A 23,552-nucleotide genomic window follows, 5' to 3' on the forward strand; every position below is an offset into this window, starting at 1 on the left:
AGCGTCCAAATACTCTTTGGAACTGTACATTGCTGATTGCTGATAAAGTCTAACTAGATTATGAGAGAATATTTGCTCTCATCCAAATTGGTTCTGCCACATTCAATAATTCTTTCAGCCGCACTTGATGTTTGATTAGTTTTATCCAGTTTGTTTCAGAGGCAGAGAGCATTGTGTTATTTGTGGCAGTGTGTTATTTGTGCTAACGTCATAGTGAGATGAATCAGACTTTTGTTGGGCTGCCACTTACGGAACAAAAATATATGGGAATATACTGCAAAATATAATGCGATATATTACATAATACATTTCTATATATGGGAAACTAGTGCTTATATTTTTTAATATACTGCAATATATGCTTTGACCATGTATGGCTTTATATTAATGAATATAGAATATTTATATATTTAAAAACATACATACCTACATACACTGAACAAAATTATAAACGCAACACTTTCGTTTTTGCCCCCATTTTTCATGTTTTACTATGTACACAAAAGGCCTATTTCTCTCAAATATTGTTCACAAATCTGTCTAAATCTGTGTTAGTGAGCACTTCTCCTTTGCCGAGATAATCCATCCACCTCACAGGTGTGGCATATCAAGATGCTGATTAGACAGCATGATTATTGAATATATTGATCATTCATATATGGGAAATATATTTTTGTTCCGTAAGGGGCTCCTGTAGAATATTTTTCCGGATGTTGTATAAAGACAACCATGCACTCTTCTATAGTTTTACCTGAGTACAGCATGACTGAAAAGAAGACACTGTGTTGAGACATAATGCAAAAGGTGGTTTGTGGTTTGGCACAGGGCAGAAAGAGACCTGGATTAAAGCACCAATGTTTCTAGTGCTGCATGGTCAAATATTTCTGTTGACGCAGCTGAATAAAACAATGGAATAACAAATAGGGATTCAATACTAATGTGGAGCCAAACAGTGGAACCAAGGTTTTAACAGATTCTCTGTGGTATCATCAGATATCATCTTGTTACAAAACAATGAAAACAGTGCAAATCAGGAACAAATGACTTATGAACTGATTCTTTTTAATGATCCAGTCATGTGTTAGCCATTTGATTCGGACAGAGAATCATTCAGAGGTGTTAATAAATTTTTAATTGACTGAACAACCATCTTCATCTAGCGATACCGTAATTTGTCAACTAAAAAATGCATCTGGCTCCTAAAACTTGCATTTTAAGGAGCCAGTACCCAGCAAACACATTTACGTTGTGGCAACGTCTCTGGCACGTTGCATTTCTGATATGGCAACGTCGCCGTCTACGTGCTCGCAACATTGTAACAACGTAGAATTGTAAGACGTGACAGGGCTGTAGCAACGTTGTTGCGCGACATTCAGCAACTGAGAGACGACGTTCTGACAATATTTGTATATGGTGTCGTGTATTTTGTTAGATAATTATATACTTTTTATCGTTTATTGTTTATCTATATTATTATTTAATGAGGCTATCAACACCTGCAAGTGTAGCCTACACTTTGAAGAGTAAAAATGACAGAAGGTTTCGTTAATTCAACTTTATTAAAACTGCATATAATCAAATTGCACTTCCAAAAGTCATACATTTGTGAAAAAAGAAAAAAAAAGAAAAAAACGAATATACAAATTTATTTTAAGTATAATAAATAAAACATAAAAAGCAAAGGCAGATCAGAACATTTAATGAACAAAACCGGGTCTGTATGGCGGACAGTAGCCGAAAGCAGGTGTCACCGGGGAAACATCCACAAATCCAGAGGAGCAATGAAACGAATGAGACTAAATAGCGGAAAAATCAAACGAAAAACTAAACAGTGCCTGAGCGATGCTACATTAATCACATTAGAAATTAAAGTTGTAGGTTGTGTTTGATAGCTGAGGTAGGCTAAACGCAATACTCACGTATCCTTGCTCGATGATGAATGAGAACACAATGAGCCCAACATGTGGTTGGAATTTAAAAGGCTGATTTTCCCGCTTCAGGGCAGTGACGAGTACATTATGTAGTCCAGTGGTTGTCAAGACACCCTAGGCACAACCTTAAGCAATGGCCCTGAACGGTGGTTTAATGTCAACATTGTGACAACGCTGTAACAACCTTCACCACACAACGTAGTTATAGCAACCTTTTGGCCATGTTGTTAAAACGTTGTTAGAAGGTTGGCTACGTTGTGCCAACGTTCTGTGTTTGCTGGGTAGCTCCCTAGCCTTTTTTTGTGTGTGTCTGTAGTCAGTGGAGCACAGTCTATTCTTCAGCCAGTAACGGTGGTGGTATGGAGCACGAAGAATTTCACAGAATTTGCACCTCACATTAAAACACAATCGTGCACACAGTGGATGGGCAGGCAGCCACAAACACTCACAGATTTTCACATGCGCAGGCGGACAGGGAAACACACACTGACGCACACTCTCACACATATGCAGTCAGGCTGAAAATACACAAACATTATCTAACAAAACAACACAACCACTATCTCAAATGATCCAAAATACATATCTGCTTTAAGCCCAGAGATCCAAAGATCAAAGCCTGTTTTATTTTGCCGTAATCTGTCAAGCTGTGAAACCAGCAGAATAATTAAAAAATCTCTTCTATTGATCACTGTCATTGAACAATGGCGGCATTCATCATCACAGCTCCGCTTCATGGGTTTTAAGGAAATGAAAGCTGTAACTCTAAACCGACGGATACTTCTGTGCAGCCTGAATCCTCACACACGGTGTGTATTTACACATGCAGCCTTGCTCAGGCCGAGCTCACATTTGAATCAGTAAGATAAATGACTTGCACATTAATTCCTTCTCCATAGACTATTGCTTTCTACACAAAGATAAAATTATGTTGTCTGCTGAGTGGAGAATACAGCTGCAGTGAGAAAATGGAGTGCAGGCTAGACTCTCTTGTCTGAGGTTAATCTGCCCATATGGGCTGTGGTCCATCTAGCCTTGAAATGACAGCCAGACAACAACATCACCTTCCCCTGCGAGCATCTCGCACCATGTGATTGATGAGGGTACATCTACAATGTCTAAAATGTAAAGGTCCCATATTGTCAAAAATGAAAATTTTCATGATAACAGAGGTCTAGGGGCTATATAACTACCATATATGTTTCAAAACAGTCAATCCACAGACAAATGCACACAGCCTGCATAAAGTAGCTGTGCCTTTTCACAAGCCGTTGTGACTTCCGTATAAATGTGATGTCAGAACCACTCAGTCACCACCCCGAGCACTGCCAACCATCCCTCCATCCTTTTGCCCAACCCCAGACAACATCGTTGCTGAGCAACAACAACACGGAAACATGTAGAGAAAATGCTGTTCAGTCGATGGAGAGACCTGCACTCCGAGATTTGATGGCCGAGTGCGGGCATAAGGTACTCGTGTATGTGCGGGTTGCGGGGGAATAAAACGATTCGCGGGACTCCTGCAAAATAGAAATATCTAAAAAAAAAAATATCTAAAAACAAATAAATTGTTATTCATATGTTGCACAGAATAGCTAAAACTAAATAATAACGATTTACAGGCCAGAAGGAGTTTCTATTTATAACATGTTTGCAGCGTTGAGCAGTGTAGCCAATCACAGACATATGAGTTGATTTCTTGAACGTAATGGCCAATGAGAGGCATTTAAGAGAATCCACTCATAGCTCAAAACTGAGTTTTTGTTCAGTGCTGAATTCTGCATGCTGGCAAATCCTCTGATTGTAACAAACGAAGTGTTGACATTATGAAAGATTTATTGTGCAGTCAGCTTCATTGATAATAACAGGGCTTTGTGATATCGCGATTAACTGAGATGTCAGCTTTTTAGGAATTATTAAGGCAGCGCACTTTGCGCTATTTCTGTCATGCCAAACCATACACTTAGTAGCCTATGCTTGCTTTTATGATAAATTAACAGTGGTTTGTGAATGTTTATGCTTTAATAACAAATAATTTATCACCATCATTACAGGTGTTTTATTTACCTTACTTGTGAGCATCACCAAGCCACAGCAGGCTACAGCATACATGACCCTAGTTACCTGTGGTTGGCCTGGCCGTCCTCAGAAAACAACAGGCCAATCAGAAGAGAGGCTCATGAATATTAAGTAGACAGGCCAAAATCGACCTGTTCTTGGCAGAGCTCCTGAGAAAGGAGCTGTAAAAATATATTGAGATGGTTTTTGGTACTTATACCGCAAATATATATTCTTAAGGACATCAAAACCTAAAATAAAACTTCAGAAAGGTGTACAATATGGGACCTTTAAGTTATATAAAGAAAAGGTAGTCTTAGCGTGTATTCACAGTTCACACTTGTAGTTCGGTTGGCTTGGTTCGTTTAGTCTGGGCCAAAAAACAAACAAAAAAACATTTATTCCTGGCCCACTTCGCGTTCAGATTGGCATTTTTATCACCGAACCAAAAGATACAGAACCTAAAGGCATAGGGATACGTATAGGGATACGTTCACAACCTGATTGGTTGGCTTTTATGACCTATTGCCTATTTTGAGACAGAAATTACTGAACATCCAAAACAATGCTGTGTTCTGGGCTAAACTTGCCTGTTGTATGAGCGTAGCCTACATATAAATACATTTCGATCAGTTGAGAACTCATGAAGAGCTTATAAAATGTGTAAAGGAGTCATAACAGCCGCAGGAATCCCTCCGTCACACACACAAATGAAGATCTGGTGCGAGGAGTTGCGGTTCTGATGCCTGTATCGAATTGTGATGGACAACATCGCGACTATGACAGGAAAAAAGATATGCATGAGAATTCTGTCCTTTTTAGGGTATCATCTTACTGTTTTTGGTTTGTTTACTTGTCTTTGGTCCGTGTTGCTTTCGTATTTCATTCGAACTGCTCCAGGTTTCGGATGGCAACGTTCACACATGCTCAAAATGAACCGCACTAACAGAGCAATCGCACCAGAGTTTGTTTTAATCAAACCAAACATGCCAAGTGTGAAGACACCCTTAGCGTGGTAACCCTAACCCTAACCTAGTGTTCCAGCATTGCTAGGCGATTGCTGGGTGGTCACTAGGGCATTGCTAGGTAGTTGCTAGGGTATTACTAGGCATTTGCTTTGGGGTTCGGTGTGGTCACTGGGGTGTTGCTAGGGCAATTGCTATAGAGTTCTGGGTGGTAACTAGGACATTTCTGGTTGCTAGGGCATTGCTAAGTGGTTGCTTTGGTATTCTAGGGTTCTAGGGTGTTGCTAAGCAGTTGCTGAGGGTTCTGGGTGGTCACTTGGGCTGCAAGATTAATCGTTTTTAAACCGAAATAGCAATTTGAAAGGGAGCGGTTTTCAAATCGCAAGAGCGATTATTTTGATTGAGGACTATCAAATATAGTAACAAGCATCCACGTAGTCGTTGACAGTTTGCTTTCTGAGTATTTTATGTTTGACGCAGAGTTTACCAATAGGGGGCAAGAACGTCATTTGGAAAAGATGCGTGCAAATGAGAGCGGTTCAACTCCACAACAAAGTGTGTTTGTAGAAGAGAAAAATCCTGCAGATGACTTGGTACCTAAACTTGGTCTGTGTCGACCTTGCGAGGCAGCACAACAAACCTGTATCAACACCTGCAGAAGTATCACAGACAAATCTATGATGAATGCATGGCCAAAAGCTCACTGATAAACACACTGACTGACATCTAAGCAAACTTCAATTGCTCAAAGTGCCACACCCTATGACAAATCTTCATGAAGGTAATGCGAAATAACAGACGGCATAACAAGTTACCTGGCTAAAGATATGGTGGCGATTCATCACAATGGCATTGCCAAGCGGTTGCTAGCGTTTTCTCTGTGGTTGCAATGGTGTTGTAGGTGTTTACTAGGGTGTTACATATGCATTTGCTAGGGGGTTCTGGGTTGTCACTAGGGCATTTTTAGGTGGTTGCCATAGTATTTGTTGAGGTCGATAATGGCATTGATAAGTGGTTTTTATAGTGTTCTAGGTGTTGCTAGGGTGCTACTAGGTAATTGCTAGGGGGTTCTGGGTGGTTTTCGTGTAGAGAATCATTACCGACTCTATACACGATGTGTTTGGCCTGACTAGAGTTTGGTTTTTCGAGCTCGAAAGTCAACGGAGAATTGCTAGACTACACTGGCTGAAAAATACATTTTGCTGCCGCTAGGGTGCGTCTGGATTTCTAGGCTAGTAACCTATTAAGGGTGATTCACTAATGTTAAATAATTTTTTTAATAAAATCAATGAATTTTAGATGAAGCACATTTTTTATTTTGCCATGTTTTAGAGTTTTTTTCAGAGCATTTTGAGATGCATCGGGAGTAGCACCCTCAAGCGCATCCTTAGTTGATACTGTAATAATATATTGGCGAAATAGATTTGGCGAACGCTGCATATTTGTGTTCGTGCTGCGAGAACGTCAAATGTATAGATTTACAATGTGTTTTTGCAATGGTAAGCAATGGAGCTAATCACAGACATAGTTGTTGATCTCTTGAACACTATAACGATTTAGAAGTTTTTGGGCCCTATTTTAACGATCTGAAACGCAAGTGTCAAAGCGCAAAGCGCAAGTAACTTTGTGGGCGGGTCTTGGCGCTGTTGCTATTTTCCCGGCGGGATAAATGACTCTTGCGCCTGGCGCAAATCTAAAAGGGGTTGGTCTGAAGTAGCTTCATTATTCATAGGTGTGGTTTGGGCGTAACGTGAAATAAACCAATCAGAGCGACATCTCACATTCCCTTTAAGAGCAGGCGCGCTTGTTCTAAAGCGGATTCCTATTATAACGGCGGATTTGCCAGGCGCACGCGAGGAGCGCTTCACAGCCGAGGTCATCAGGGACGTTGGGGATGGAGAAACACACCCAAATTAACTTCGGTTAAACAGGCGTATGATAATTTGGGTAAATGTGTAAGCTAGATGTATGCTTTTATAATAAACTGTCTATCTATCTATCTAGCTATCTAGCTATCTATCTATCTTTCGTAATAATGTATGATTTGCAAAAATGATAACTGCTGCGTCTGTGTGTAGATGAGAGAATCAAAGTGTATGCGCGTTGTGCACACGCTACATTGATTAAGGCCAAGCATGCGCCCTTAAAATAGCATATGAATAACATGCGCAACGCGCCACTGACTTTAAACTGTTTTATTTCGGTCAGTGGCGCAATTGTTTTCTAAACCTGTAAAATAGCATGAGGGAACGTTTGCGCCGGAACACGCCTCCTCTTTGCGCTGAACCGCCCCGGGGAGCGCAAATGTATTTCTTAGTTAACCGACGTGCGTCTGTGGAGGGAAAAGTCCGCTTTGCGCGTGTGCAAAATAGGAATGATACATGCGTCCGTGTACAAAGTCAATTGCGCTGGGTGCAAGATAGGGCCCTTTAAGTTACTCAGAATCCACTCCTCACTCATAACACAAGATTCAGTGCTATTCAGTGCTGAGTTATGCAGGCTCCCAATTAACAATCTAATTAACAAACAAAGTATAGAGACGATGTAAGTAAGAGATTTAATGTGCATTTTGGCAGCTTCATTGATTGTAATGGAACTTTGTGAGATTGCGAGGAACTGACAAAGCGACAGTGTTTTAGTGATTGTAAAGTGAGCGCTCTTTCATGCTTTTCATGCTTATATTGCCTATATAATTCATTGAATAAAACTGTTGTTTTTCATGCTGCTAAGAGGACCGATGGCCAATTGCATGCTGCAAAGTCTGGAAGTGACATCTACATATACATACTGGATTTACTCTGCATGGGACAGATTAATGACATATTAAAATAGAGAAGCATTAAAGCAATGTAAAGGCAGACTAATAGATTCATAGAAAAAATATTCATTGCAAAATGAAATTCTATTTCAATTATTGGTAAAAGTGATGAATTGTAAATAACCTTAAATGTCTCACTATATGCTGCTATGGTGGAGCCATTGCTTAGCCTACATCTTTACTAGAGCACCCTCAGTAATTTCAGAAGCACCCTTAGTGATTTGATTCTGGAACCGGGCCTGATCGGGAGCATGAGAGAAACAGCAGAAGCACAGTGTGAGGGATGTCAGGTGCATGATACTAAAAGAAGGATCCTCAGCCCTGTAGTAGAAAGTTCTACCAGAAAGACTCGGGAGAATAAATACTGTAACAATTAACATTTCTTAACAGCCCAACAAGCAATCAAGTTCTTTGGCGTAGGCATAGGCGTAGGCGAGGTATAGGAAGGGACCATCCTGGTGGTGGTGGGGTGGATGGAGGGAAGAGACCATCCTGGTGGTGTTGGGGAGGATGGAGGGAAAGACCCATCTTGGTGGTGGTGGGGTGGATGGAGGTGAATTGAAGCGTCAGCATCTGCGAACTCAGACGTGTTTAAGTACCAATCTTTTATACCATAAGTATAGGAATATGATTGGATAGATGAGAAGGTAATAAGTGACGTAACAATTGAGTCTTCCCGGCAGAACTTATGCTAGAGCTTCATTTCCGGTGGGTGTCTGCTGGAACAATAAAAACAAAGGTGCTTTTAGATGGGGCGTGCACTAAGGCTTGATTTAAAGGCTTGTTGTGACAATTTGTGACAGATTTGTGAAGGCAGTGCATCTCGGTGCCACAGGCACTCAGTGTGAAGGTCATTGGCACTGACAGCCACACAAATACACACTCTCATTGCGGTCAGAGTTGAGGCCCAGCAGAGCCACAGCAAAATAGCAGGCTTTCATTGGATTCTAAGATAAGCTCTATCTGAAATGAGCTTGATAAACATTGGAGCACGACTGCCATCTGCTGTGAGGCTGTGTTCACCGGGATAATCTTACCATGTCATCTCTCCTGCTGCATCTCACACATTTCTGTCTAACTGTCTCAGCCACGTACCATACCAGCTTTTAAATTGACTATGGATTATACCAAACCTGTTTGTCCATTTCTTCCAGGTGGATTCAAGGTCTGTCTAACCATAGGGTTCCTAGACATTGTTTAGGGGGGCTTTGTCCACGTCTTTCATATCAGCCCACATACAAATCTCAGATTAATCTAGCTGTCAGCCCCCTAAAAAAAATCGAACCTCGCTTTTGAAGCAATACATATTTCTCTCAGGCACAACAGTTCATTTCAGGTAAGAAGCTACTGTAAGACTGAAATTCTAGAATTGCCCACACATGATAGTGTTCAGCTACAGAACATACATATAAAGTTGAGGGTTTATTCAGTTTTGGTGCTGAGGATTTTGATTTGTTGTAGAAATTCCCCCATGCAGCTGACTTAAGTCCATCTGGGACATCTGGCAACATTCACCCTGGGACCTCTACTGGCGACATTTACCCAAAACGTCTACTGACAACACTTACGAATGTATTGTCTAGCATATCTACTGGGGACGTCTGCTGAGTCGGACGGTGTCTGGTCTCCTATGAACACTATCGCTTGGGAATAAGGTCTCTGTTCCACTGATCTGCTGCGCAGCAGTAACCAGACAGACTCCAGACAATGCCTTTGAATATGCTTTAATCACGTCCGGGAGGATCTCGGACCAATTTTAGAGAATTCCCCTCGACCAGAGGAGTACAGTTTTTATAGAATAAGTGTTACGGCAAAGGAGACTTAATTCATTACATTATTTTCTCTAATATGATTGGTTCTTCTTATGTATAATTCTCTGTTCATTGGTAAAAGCTTGATGCTAGGGTCATAAAGTTAAAGTCATAAAAACTGTCTAGCTTTGTTATATTTAGACAGCATCTAGTTTTGTTTCCTCTTTTTTTTCTATGTCAAAGCACACATCCAGACACAATTTGGCCAAGTGTTGGGGACATTTAGTTTGCAAAAGCATTAAATGTTAATCCTGCAAGAAAAAGGGATGTTAGTTGTTTTATTAAAAATGTAAAATTTCCCTCACAGATTCATCATAGGATTAGGCTTGCTGCGATAGACTGTATAACCGATGTTACCGTGTTCGGCTGTAGGCTACACCGATTACATAACTTGCTCATCGCGGCAATAGATTTATAGAAGCAAAAACCATTTAGTTCCATTGGACAATGGACACTACACTACAATTTTTAACTTAAAAGCATCTGCTCTGCTCCATACAGCATGAGATGCAGAGTCGCAGCACAGTGAAGCAGGAGTCAGATTTCACTTATTACGTGACAAGAGTAAGAAGAGATGACTGAAAAGACGATGGCGGAGGATTTGGTGCACAACAGATGCTAAGCATCATTGACAAATATCTTGTAAAATAGTCAAACCCTGAACACAGAGTATGCGTGATCGCGAAATTGAAAGTGAATATAAAAAGCGAGCGCACATTCAAAAGCCATTTCAATCCCGCACATATTGAAAGTGGCTCCCTGATGCCTCAAATTATAGGCCTATACACAGAGTATGCATGATCGCAAATTGAAAAGAGAGCGCACATTCAAATCCCTATATACCGGTGTGAAAATTACATCGCCACCTTTCTAGGATTCGTGTGTTTTGAGTTTGTTCACTGAAATGATTCGTTCGGATTTGTTCATTGATTCGTTCAGTGTCCATTTCTTTAGATCATGTGTCCATTTCTTTTGCTAGCAAAAGGTGACGTTTAAACTATGATTTTTATGTCCTTTAAGTCATTGAATTTATTTGTTTAAAAAAACCAGATTCATTATTACTGTATGTCATGATTATGTTTCTACCACATGGGAGTTCTCTAATTAAACACACAGCTTTAGCTCAGCAGATAATGTAAATTTTTTGTTTGTTGAGAGAACAGTGTGCAATACGGACTGCATTTACGGATCAAAAATGACCTCCTTTATAAACCTGCTTCTTGCTGATGTTTTCAAAACACACAGCTTGTGCAGCTACGACTCAATGGCTGGATTAATGATGCTGTTCTTTTATTGAATTCATTACCACGCTCAGTGAGCATTAGTAAAGTCTTAATTGTTCTGTCTAAACCCAATCAGTTAATTATGACTTTTCATTTCATGAACTGCAACTATGCAGTTTTTCCCATGCAATTCGTCATCTTAAGATTTTTAATATACTAAAGGTTCCTGTTATTGCAGCCAATCAATATAACAAAGCAAATCAATTCAGGGAAAGCCACACTGTGAGTTGCTTTGAAGCCATACAACTCATTTTTAAAAGATGACATTAGTTTAAATATTTTTCATATGAGCAAGAGTTCTGGTAAACAATTATATCTGAATTGGTCTGATAAGTAGCATAGGTCAGTAACAGTAGGCCTATATTTAAGCTCATTAATTTACTGTAGGCCGTTCAAAAGATTTTGATAGAAATTAATTTGTTCAGCAAGGATGCATAGAATTTATCAAAAGTGACAGTAATGTTTAATGTTCTGTTATGCTGGAATTTAAAAGGGGTTTCTGGTATGTCAGAGATTTATTGGGGTTACCATTGTGGTGAAGAATAGCCTGTGGGTAGGTTAAGGATTGACCGAATACCCCTAATGGCTCGTTTCCACTGAGCGGTACGGTTCGGGTCGGTAAACCATGAATCGGCTAGCGTTTCCACTGCCAACAGTACCCTTACTTAATAGGCGTGGTGTAGCCTATGCTGGAAAGAAGCGATCGACGTCATTTTCGCGCGAAGAAGAAAGCGACATAAACAACATTGGATGACATACAGCAGATTTTGTTCTTGCTTCTCGGCGTGTTTGTCACCGTTTCTCAATAGCAAGTACGCAAAGTTCGGACTTGCTAAGTCCGACTCAGGAGAATGACTCCCGAGGACGCGAGTCCGGTAATTCTGCGTCACTCAGCTCGCTCTGCTACTCCGGTTATCTCTGTATGTATATTTTAGGCAACAATAAAACAAAATATGTTATAAAACACCACACTGCCTCTTTTCGTTTTCATTTAAAGAAATCTTAAACATTATAGCCACACAAATGTGGTTCAGGCAACGCGTATTGATTATATCACTGCATGTAACGTTAGCCTATTTATAACAAAACAAAATACAAAACACAACCCTACCTCTTTTCGTTTAAATATAATATAAAAATATTAAATATTTTAATATGGTCCAGGCAATATGTGCATTTGTACTAAACAACAGATGTTGCAGTAAACAACATTACAGTGATCATCTTCACTGTAATAAAATTTAAAATGACAAAACTCAACCCAGTCTCTTTTTGTTACATTTCAGTTTTATCAATATTAGCCATTATAAAAGTATAAGTAAAAGGTTCAAGAAGCTATACAATAAGAAATAAAGCAAACAATTCAGTCAAACATACAAAGTCAGCGCTCTAGTCTAACCTTACAACGGTAAAGTTAAATAGCTTAAATATATAAAGTTATGAAAATTCACTCAGCCCTCAGCCAAAACGATTGGCCAGGGAACAAATTATAGATTCACAAGACCAAATATCGCCCGTTAGATATACACAAGACAAATTATATCTCATGTTTAACCACTACAGAGACGTCAGAGTCAGTGGCAAACGTCAGAACGACTAGCCGAGGAAAGGCTGTTCCAGGCGGGGTACATGAGCGCCGAGCGCCCGGTGATCGCCTGGATCTCACAACCTGGATAAAATTTTCATAAATCTTTATAAATAAACCACAGATTTGAGCTTTAAACAACTACATTCTCGCCTGAAAAACTCTTAAAACTACATTTCGTGACACAAAAACAGTAGTATTATATTTCAGCTGCCTGTTAAAAAATGGCGCTTCTTATGGTGTCATTCACCTTGTAGCACATGCAAGTGACGATACTCTGTCAACGTTCTGCAGTGAGTCTAGCTCCCTTTAGAACCAATGGAAGGGTACCTATGGTACGGTACGGTTCGGCATTTTGGTACCATTCACAACTTTTGACAGTGGAAACGGAAATAATTGTGTACTTTACTGTACCGTACCGCTCAGTGGAAACGAGCCATAAGATGTTGCTTTTAAAAAAAAACAAGCAATGGCGGTGTACACTTCAGCACAGTGGTAGTCTCTTTGCTAATTACACAAGTACTAGCAGTTAGCAATAGTACAAGTACAGTAAATGATTTGAGTTTATAGGTTCTGATAATAATGGTTTTATGCAATTTAATTAAGTTCCAGCATTTAAGTAGTATTATAGTTTAATTTAATATAATGTTGACTCAAATGGAATAAGTTCACAGTATTCATAAATATTAGTTTTTAAACTTAAGTGGTTTAAGCTAATCAGTTCCTTAAATGCTTTTAGTTACCTTAACGTTGGGTTTTACAGTGTACAAAAGATTTCTATTTCACGTAAATGCTGTTCTTTATGTTCCCAAATCAGCTGAACCATCTGGGGATGGAGTCTCCATTCCCCGGGATGTGGCCGAAATCGTGAGAGCTCGTTGGCTGCACGATTCATTCTGGCTCTCCCGGAATGTAAATGGCTTGAAGCGACCTCAGATGCTTCTGACTCCATAAGAGGAGATGGCGAGTTGCGACATACGGCGGGAGCACAGACCACCTTGTCGGTTGATGTACGCTACTGTCGCCGTGCTGTCTGAACGGACTAGTACGTGTTGGTCCTTGAGCAATGTTCGAAAACGATGCAGAGCCAAACGTACTGCCAGCAACTTGAGGCAATTGACATGCCAAAGGAGCTGGGGTCCTGTACAGGAGCCCCTGGCAGCATGTCTATTGCACATGGCACCCCAGCCCATGGCAGAGGCATCTGTTGAGATAACAACATGCCTGGAAACTCATTCTAAGGGCACTTAGGCCCGTAGAAAGGAGAGATTCGACCACGGGGTGAAGGAGGTGAAGGGGAGGCGGAGCGTCCCGATGTGGGGGCACAGTCATATGCCGCGTCCTGACTCCTGACAGAGGAGGCCAGGGAAGGACGAGCCTTCCTGCGGCCACCTCCACGGCACGGCCTGGGTGAAGGCTGCTGCTGAGGCCGGGTAGGAGGGGCGGGAGCTGCAGGAGGGCTCCCTCGGCGGCGAGCTGACTGAGGCGCCTGAGCCGGCGGCTGGGTGGAGGCAGCAGCTGGCCGCCGGGGCAGAATGTGTCTAATAGCCTCAGTCTGCTTCTGGGCGGCCGAGAACTGTTGGGCAAAGACCTCGACCGCGCCGCAGAAGAGGCCTGCCTGGGATATGGGGGAGTTGAGGGATTGGGTTCGCTCAGCCTCCCGCATATCAGCCAGGTTAAGCCACAGGTGCCTTTCCTGGACCACGCATGTCACCTGACCCAGGGAGCGTGCGGTCACCTTCGTCGCCCGTAGAGCGAGGTCGGTGGTGGCACGCAGCTCTTCCATGAGCCCTGGATCAGCCCTACCCTCGTGCATGTCTCTGAGCACCCTGGCCTGGTAGACCTGTAGGATGGCCATAGCATGCAGTGAGGAGGCAGCCTGCCCCGCAGCTCTATAGGCCACCAGAGTAGACGAAAACCTACAGGCTTTGGAGGGGTGCTTTGGATCACCGGGCCAGGTAGAAGCGCTCTGGGGACACAACTGCACAACTGCATCGCTACGCATTAGCCGCCGCCCCATCGAGGGTAGAGAAGGCGGAAGAGGTCGCTAAACGATCACGGGTAGTCAAAGGAGACTTCTAGGACCTCATGACCTCTTCGTGCACCTCTGGGAAGAGAGGTATTGAAAAACCAATCATCTAGCCTTGAGCGCTCGGGACAGGGTAGAGGGTTCCACTCAAGCCCGATGCTCGCTGCTGCCTGGGAAAGCATGGCAGTCACTACCGGATCAGACTTGGGCAATGCTGGCACACCCGAAGGAGGCAGTACAGCTGAGTCTTCATCTCCAGAAGAATCCAGCCCACCTTGTGATGTGGCGATACACATAGTATCATCCCCTGGAGCACCGAATGAAACGCGTGGCCCGCCCGAAGACTGGCCCGCGAGTCCGCAACCTCATCCGGCAATCTCGCGGGTTGCAATGTGCAAGAGAGGGGTGTGGTCCGAGGAGGAATCGTCAGAGCTTTGTTCCACACCGTGACCCTCAGATCACCCTGGCCACCAGCCAAAGTCAAGTCAAGTCAAGTCAAGTATATTTGTATAGCGCTTTTCACAATACAGATTGCGAAAGTATCCCCTCTCGCGGAGGGGATAGATTGGGGTGTGGCAGAGGGGACTCTACCTCTTCGGAGGTCATTGAGTCTCGATCGCAACATTGCGATTGTAATGTTCCCGCAATAAGAACTTGACGCATCCATGAATGCTGCCTGAGCGTGATTTAAGCCCAAACATCCCAGGCAGTGATCGTGCCCATACCTGTCTGAAGACAATACCTTTCTACCGCACCCAGAAATACACGGACGAGACATCTTTAAAAAAAACGTGCCACGTGCAGCTCTTTTAGAGAGGAGAAAAAAACTCAACAGTGTGTTGAAGCACCCAGGGAGATCACTGCACTTGGCAGATCACTGCACAGACCAGCAGCAGGTAATGTGATCTCGCTGGAACATGCCATAACACCAACAGCACTGAAGAGTCGCTCGTCTCGAAGTGATAGAACTCAGAAAGGCTTGCAGAGGAGTGAAGAATACTCTTGGCTCCGAAGCAAAAACATAATGCGAGATTTCCGCCCAGCTCCTTTTATACCCACGCGGTGGGGCGGAGTTGCGCTATGCAAATTCCGCAGACCCAAAGCATTGTTTTGCCATTGGCTCGTTTTGTAGAACTCGAAGGTGATAGGCTTTTAAGCCATTTCGTCAGTCATTGACGTAACTCAGAGTGACTGACTGAAAGGGAACCATATTATCTTTGGTAATAGAGATAACAGACATCTTGTGATAATAAGTGTTCTCATAAGAGGCTTAATGTTCTTTCTAATCTGAGATCATTCCCTTAAATGGGAGCACTAGAGGAGCAATGGTGGAGCAAAATTTGATTTATGAGCAAGGAAGAGCCTGTCGGTTTGCTGCCTCCCCCTTTAATAAAACAATATGAAACTGCCTTCAAATGAAAGTGTTACAGAGAAAGAACAACTGAAAAACAGCAGAGCTGAAATATTTCAGAAACGGATATTATCAGCACCAACACGAAGGATTGTCTCGTTTGATGGCATTTTGTTGGAGATAAATGTTGAAGAGGTGGAGGAGCCAGTAGAGCAGTAGATGTGCCTGGATTATTACCCATGATTAATTTGATTTGTCTGCCAAAAACCAAATGTGTGAGATCAATGATGGAAGAGCAACGTGTTTATTCTATTTGAACAAACACCATTCAAATTAACAGTGAAATTCGGAGGTCATATACAGTCTGCAGAGCTTGTAGCGTCATGGCTCTGCTGTAACCCATTGGAGGAGGTTTTTGTTTATTTAACATGGCTGCCAAATCTTGCTAGTACTGTGACATTTCTAAGAGGGTGCAGACAAGTTTAATGATTCTATATAGTCCCCTGGTTGTTATAAATAATCCAGTAAAGTGTTAATAAAATGATTACGTGTGCCTTGAGGGCATGATTGTTCTTCCGGTATCGATAGCTCAAGGGTCTGTGTGTAATATATTCATGTCTCTTTTGTGAGTCAGTGTCACATAGTTTACAGTGCTATGCATAAGTTTAGACACCCATGCTAAAGTTGACTAAAAAGAGGAATAAAAAAATCATCTTTTGGAAATTGAACTTAATGCCTTAATTACATTTTTTTGGAAAAATCCAACCTTTAAGGACACCAATTTTCTTTGTGAATGAATAATGTATCGTAAATAAATAAATGTTCTTCCTTAAAATACGCATAAGTCTGGACACCCCTATGTTATATTCCCATAGAGGCAGGCAGATTTTTATTTTTAAAGGCCAGTTACTTCATGGATCCAGGATACTGTGCATCCTGATGAAGTTCCCTTGGCCTTTGGAATTCATCATCACACAGCCTTCACCATACCTAGAGATTGGCATGGAGTACTTTCCATAAGATCATCTCTCAATGCAAATCAAACCAGCTATTAGGCTAACTGAAATAAAACCATGCCAATCTCTAGGTATGGTGAAGGCTATGTGATGATGTGGGGCTATTTTAATTCCAAAGGCCAAGGGAACTTTATCAGGATGCATAGTATCCTGGATCCATGAAGTAACTGGCCTTTAAAAATAAAAATCTGCCTGCCTCTATGGGAATTTAACATAGGGGTGTCCAGACTTATGCACCCTGTATTTTAAGGAAGAACATTTATTTATTTACGATACATTATTCATTCAAGTGTCCTTAAAGGTTGGATTTTTCCTAATTTTTTTAATTAAGGCATTAAGTTCAATTTCCAAAAGATGATTTTTTTATTCCTCTTTTTAGTCAACTTTAGCATGGGTGTCTAAACTTATGCATAGCACTGTATATGTACATTTGGGTCCACATTTGAAAAAAGTATAATTACATTTAACTAAATATGATATAATTTTATATGTATATTATATATTTAATTTTTGGGGTGTCTATAGTTTGGGGTCAGTGCAATCTTTAATGTTTCCTATGTCTCTTATGCTCAAAGCTGCATTTATTTGATGAAAAACACAGTAAAAACAGTAATAATGTGAAATATTATTACAATTTAAAATAATTGTTTTCTGTTTTAATATCCTTTAAAATGTAATTTATTTGCAAAGCTAAATTTTCAGCATCATTACACCAGTCTTTAGTGTCACATGATCTTTATGAACTCATTATAATATGCTGATTTGCTGCTCAAGAGATTTATTATTATTATCAATGTTAAAAACAGTATTTTTGAGGAAATTTAATTTTTTTCAGGATTCTTTGACGAATAAAAAGTTCAAAAGAATAGCGTTTATTTGAAATAAAATTCTTTGTAACATTCTAAATGTCTTTACTTAAAGGTACAGTATGTAATATTTTTGTAATAAAATATCCAAAAATCACTTGCACAGTGTGATATATTTCCTGCAGTTGTGTACTTACAGTATCCCAAAAGTTACCAAAGATTTTTAATTTCAGAGAAATTCCAATTTTAAATAATGGCTCATCCCTGGTCATTGTCGCCTGTCAATGATGTAATATCCTTGTTATCCCTGGTTTCCGCTCGTACTGCCATAGTAACCATGGTGACAGACGTGGACAACTGCGTTACGTCTAGCGGCACGCTCACGCTGTTGTTGTTTCGTTCAAACATTATGGACCATGGCAAGCAGACTTTGGGAAAAAAGCGTGGCGTTTTCGAGAGCTTCACATCCGTGACTAACTTCGACTTGACAGAGACGCCGCTCTTGCATGTACTTTATTAGACAGGTGAGCAAATGTACATAAAACGAATCAATGTTATATAGCTCAACATGATGAAATGTTAGAATATTAGTATGTTATTCTAATGTTGATTTAGCTTACGGCTAGTCTCATATAGTCAAGTCAAGTCATCTTCATTTATATAGCGCTTTTAACAATGTAGATTGTTTCAAAGCAGCTTTACAGAGATAAACGTATAATTTAAGGTAACAGAGATTGTTTTGGCTTTATAGCAGTTATTTTCCAGCTAAAGTTAGTTTTGATTGATTCGCTTCCGTCGCAACGAACATTTGTTATTAAATTAGGGGCCGCTAAGACGACTTCATTCTCTCTACACAGACTTTAAACGCAAACCTGTGATAAACGCTGATGCCGTTCACATGCGCATTAAGAATTGGTTCTATAGTTATGTGCGTTTGAATATATGTGCGCAGGTTTGTAATTCCCTACAAACCAAGCCTAAACAAAGTACTGGTCTTTCCTTATAAATTTTGATACAGAATTTTATTTTATTTTGTCACTTTGGGATACACGAAACGAATTTTGAGTGGTAAAGGGATCCTCCATAGGGAGAGACTAGTTGGCACTTCAGCACTGCGTTGACATCGGGTCCAGGTGAAGGTCCTTCATCAGATCTGGATACAGCCTGGATCCGGCAGGCTGCGGGAAAACCTCGGGATAAACAAAGACACTAAAATTAGCGTAGATGCCATTCTTCTTATGATGTAACGAGTACATCAGGATTTATGGGAAGTGTTCCCGGTTCCGGCTGGCCTAATCTATGCAGCCTAATATTGAATTATAGAGGTCTATAATGTATTATGTGAATGCTAGGTCAAAGAGATGTGCCTTTAATCTAGCTTTGAACTGACAGAGTGTGTCTGCTTCCCGAACAATGTTAGGAAGACTGTTCCAAAGTTTTGGTGCTAAATAGGAAAAGGATCTACCGCTAGCAGTCGATTTTGATATTCTAGGTATTATTAACTGGCCGGAATTTTGAGATCGCAATAGACGTGAAGGACTGTAGAGGCCAAGACCAAGCTTTAAGCCCCTATCCCGGGGGTTGAGTATTTGACGCACTTTTACCTTATTTGATGAATGAAAGTCAGAGTCGTATTTGCAGTTAAAACCATGGGTTCAGTTTATTTCCATCCATTGCCATTGGTTTCCAGACAAACTTCATTACACGTGTGTGACTTTGTACTGGTATAGTATGGTGTGTGCGTAGGTGGATGTGGATGTGGTCAAAAACTGTTTGTGCTTCCGGGTAACATCTAAGGAACCAAAGATTGATTCCTATTTATACTAAGAGCGCTAATTGGCTCTTACAAGGACTATAATGCGTTAAGAGCTCGCTCAAGTACTGCGGAGCTAAACCATTTAGTGCTTTGTAAGTAATCAGCAATATTTTAAAATTGATACGATGTTTAATAGGCAGCCAATGCAGTGTGCATTCGTCTAATATAGCGAACAAACTAACACATAGAATAACATTATAACTTTCAACACACTCAAATGCAGTTTAGTGTGATAGTGTAGAGTAGACCAAGTGAAACAGCGCTGCGTTACCTCACAAGTTTAATTCGTCTAATAAACTGACTAAACTGTGTGAGTAGTAATTCTGCACTTGCGGGTAGTTCAGTAGAATGAAATGTCCTCATTCCTTTATATCCGCGGGACTCACGTGTGGCGCTGATATCTGTCTGTCATTACTCATTAGCAATCGCGACCTGCTTCATAACACAGTCATGTTAAAAACATCAGTGTATTCACTCATCCATAAACATTATTAGATCCATCAGCATGATGGCAAGTTCCATAATCCCACTTATGCGTCATCAACCTACGCCTTTGTTATTGTAAGAGGTTAGCGACCCCTAGCGACGAATTTTTTTTACATATTGTAGCTTTAATATCTTTAGAAATCTTACAGATACCATATATATATATATAGTTGTAAACAATATCTTATCAGACATTCTGCTCAGTCAATGGAGGAGTGCTGATTGTGCTTCCTTTTCGAGGGAACGCCTTAGGCTTTAGTACCCTCATTAAGAAAAGTAGGTCAGGCGACTTGTGTATATGTGTTTACCTATGTCTTGCTCTATAGTGACACATGAGAAAGAAATACATACACGCATATATGAATAGACAGGGCTTACTGTATCTGACCTACTAATAGAGAAAGTGCCACAGAGTGAAGGGAACATGAATATTGTATTGCATGAGATGTGGAGCCTGGGAAAAGGGGGACGTTTGGTGGGGAGACTGGCCCATCCCCCAGCAGCTCTTCTGCAGTGGCACAGTGCAAACCTGCATGATAGTGCCAGTGAGAGAGGAAGAGATTGGTCAGACCGGGTTCCTGTGAATTTAATATTCTGCTCTGAGCTGAGGGTTTACATTCACAACTGTAGCTATGGTTACAGCATATTTCATGCACCAATCACAGAAAGTGAGCTGTGACAGAAAATCCAATGAGGGCTTTTTGTCTTCTCCACTTTGAAAAACCTTCTGCACTACTGGGTTATGAACACAGGACACTACTGCACTCTGGACATGTTATACTGTCATTATTATCATTATAATGCATTGTGAGAAAATACTCAGATTCATTCTATGAAAGTAAAGCTGTCATGAATGTGTATAGATAATAATATTAATTTAGTGTAATAGGTTTTTATTTTCAGTGTTTATGCTATATCATATATATGGGTATGTATATATATACTATATATATATATACACTCACCTAAAGGATTATTAGGAACACCATACTAATACTGTGTTTGACCCCCTTTCGCCTTCAGAACTGCCTTAATTCTACGTGGCATTGATTCAACAAGGTGCTGAAAGCATTCTTTAGAAATGTTGGCCCATATTGATAGGATAGCATCTTGCAGTTGATGGAGATTTGTGGGATGCACATCCAGGGCACGAAGCTCCCGTTCCACCACATCCCAAAGATGCTCTATTGGGTTGAGATCTGGTGACTGTGGGGGCCATTTTAGTACAGTGAACTCATTGTCATGTTCAAGAAACCAATTTGAAATGATTCGAGCTTTGTGACATGGTGCATTATCCTGCTGGAAGTAGCCATCAGAGGATGGGTACATGGTGGTCATAAAGGGATGGACATGGTCAGAAACAATGCTCAGGTAGGCCGTGGCATTTAAACGATGCCCAATTGGCACTAAGGGGCCTAAAGTGTGCCAAGAAAACATCCCCCACACCATTACACCACCACCACCAGCCTGCACAGTGGTAACAAGGCATGATGGATCCATGTTCTCATTCTGTTTACGCCAAATTCTGACTCTACCATCTGAATGTCTCAACAGAAATCTAGACTCATCAGACCAGGCAACATTTTTCCAGTCTTCAACTGTCCAATTTTGGTGAGCTCGTGCAAATTGTAGCCTCTTTTTCCTATTTGTAGTGGAGATGAGTGGTACCCGGTGGGGTCTTCTGCTGTTGTAGCCCATCCGCCTCAAGGATGTGCGTGTTGTGGCTTCACAAATGCTTTGCTGCATACCTCGGTTGTAACGAGTGGTTATTTCAGTCAAAGTTGCTCTTCTATCAGCTTGAATCAGTCGGCCCATTCTCCTCTGACCTCTAGCATCAACAAGGCATTTTCGCCCACAGGACTGCCGCATACTGGATGTTTTTCCCTTTTCACACCATTCTTTGTAAACCCTAGAAATGGTTGTGCGTGAAAATCCCAGTAACTGAGCAGATTGTGAAATACTCAGACCGGCCCGTCTGGCACCAACAACCATGCCACGCTCAAAATTGCTTAAATCACCTTTCTTTCCCATTCTGACATTCAGTTTGGAGTTCAGGAGATTGTCTTGACCAGGACCACACCCCTAAATGCATTGAAGCAACTGCCATGTGATTGGTTGATTAGATAATTGCATTAATGAGAAATTGAACAGGTGTTCCTAATAATCCTTTAGGTGAGTGTGTGTATATATATATATATATATATATATTATAGTTATAGTTGATACATTTTTGTGTAAAATAACCAAACAAATGTCTGTTATTTAGATTATAAATATAATATATATATAGCATACGTAATATACAGAACAATTTTTCTGGTTCTCCAATCTGATTGGCTAAGAGCCTTTTCCAGCCATGCGATATTCCCCCAGTATCAGCACTGGACCGTTTCACCATACCTTCAGCGGCCGTTCAGCGCTCATGTTCCCGCAGAGAACAGTGTCATCTCGGCCAGTCCTTCGGGAATTTGCTGCAGGCTCTTATGTAGATAGTGTTTAAACACAAGGTATAATTCATTTTGGGCATATCAAATGTAAATGTTTGGTCTTATTCATCTATTATTTTGGCTAAGGGCAGTTTCATAGCTTTATATCTATATATTTAAATCCTGTAGGCTACTATAGTGCTGCTTTTGACAGAACAATTTGCTTGTGTTTATTTCAAATTGTACAAACTAATTATTCTTTTGATAATAGCTAATATTGTTTATTTAAATATTATTGATCAATAAGTAATATTTTATGTAAATAATGTGCCATATTTGGTATTGAGAAAGGGTCCGTTTGTGATTTCGACTTCAGTGAGAGTTACATTGTTGCACCATTAGATGGCAGCAAAGACGGTTTTAATTAGTGAGTCAGTAACAAAGACTTTTATATTGAAAAGACGAGACGCAACATACAAATGCACTGACTAGCGGACATTCAAACTGATTTTGTGATTATGACTATAAGATTGACCTGAAGAATATCAGCAAAATGCATATAATGCACTCGTTTTGTCGATCTCTGTCTCATAATTCTCTACTCTACATAATACAATAAGCTACAATAACTACAACTAGATGCGAAAGTTCGTCGAGACAAACTTTAAGTTGGCTTGATAAAGTCGGACCAGAAAGTTTGAAGAAGTTTGAAGTTTAAATTAGTTTGAAGTAGTTTGAAGTTTAAAGTAGTTTGAAGTTTAAAGTAGTTTGAAGTTTAAAGTATTTAAAAGTAGTTTAAAGTATTTTGAGTGGTTGGTTAGTTGTCACAGATGGTTACTATGGAGTTTTTATAGAGTTCTTAGCATGATCTTGGCATTATTTAACACAAAGAAAGAAAGAAAGATAGGTTAGAAAGATAAAAAGGTTAGAAAGAAAGATTAGTTCGAAAGAAAGAAAGAAAGAAAGAAAGAAAGAAAAAGAGTAGTTAGAAAGAAAGAAAGAAAGAAAGAAAGAAAGAAAGAAAGAAAGAAAGAAAAAGATTAGTTAGAAAGAATGAAGGAAAGATTAGTTAGTTAGAAAGAAAGAAAGATAGGTTAGAAAGATAAAAAGGTTAGAAAGAAAGATTAGTTAGAAAGAAAGAAAGAAAGAAAGAAAGAAAGAAAGAAAGAAA

At 40.5% G+C, this 23,552-nt stretch overlaps 1 protein-coding gene across 8 annotated transcripts in view; it reads left to right on the forward strand.

Annotated features, from left to right (window-relative positions):
- caskin1 (CASK interacting protein 1) overlaps positions 1–23,552 on the forward strand; it is a 113,598-nt gene that overhangs the window by 57,294 nt on the left and 32,752 nt on the right. The window lies entirely within an intron of this gene.

The sequence above is a fragment of the Rutilus rutilus genome, assembly GCF_951802725.1.
Source record: "Rutilus rutilus genome assembly, chromosome: 1".
Taxonomy (NCBI): Eukaryota; Metazoa; Chordata; class Actinopteri; order Cypriniformes; family Leuciscidae; genus Rutilus; species Rutilus rutilus.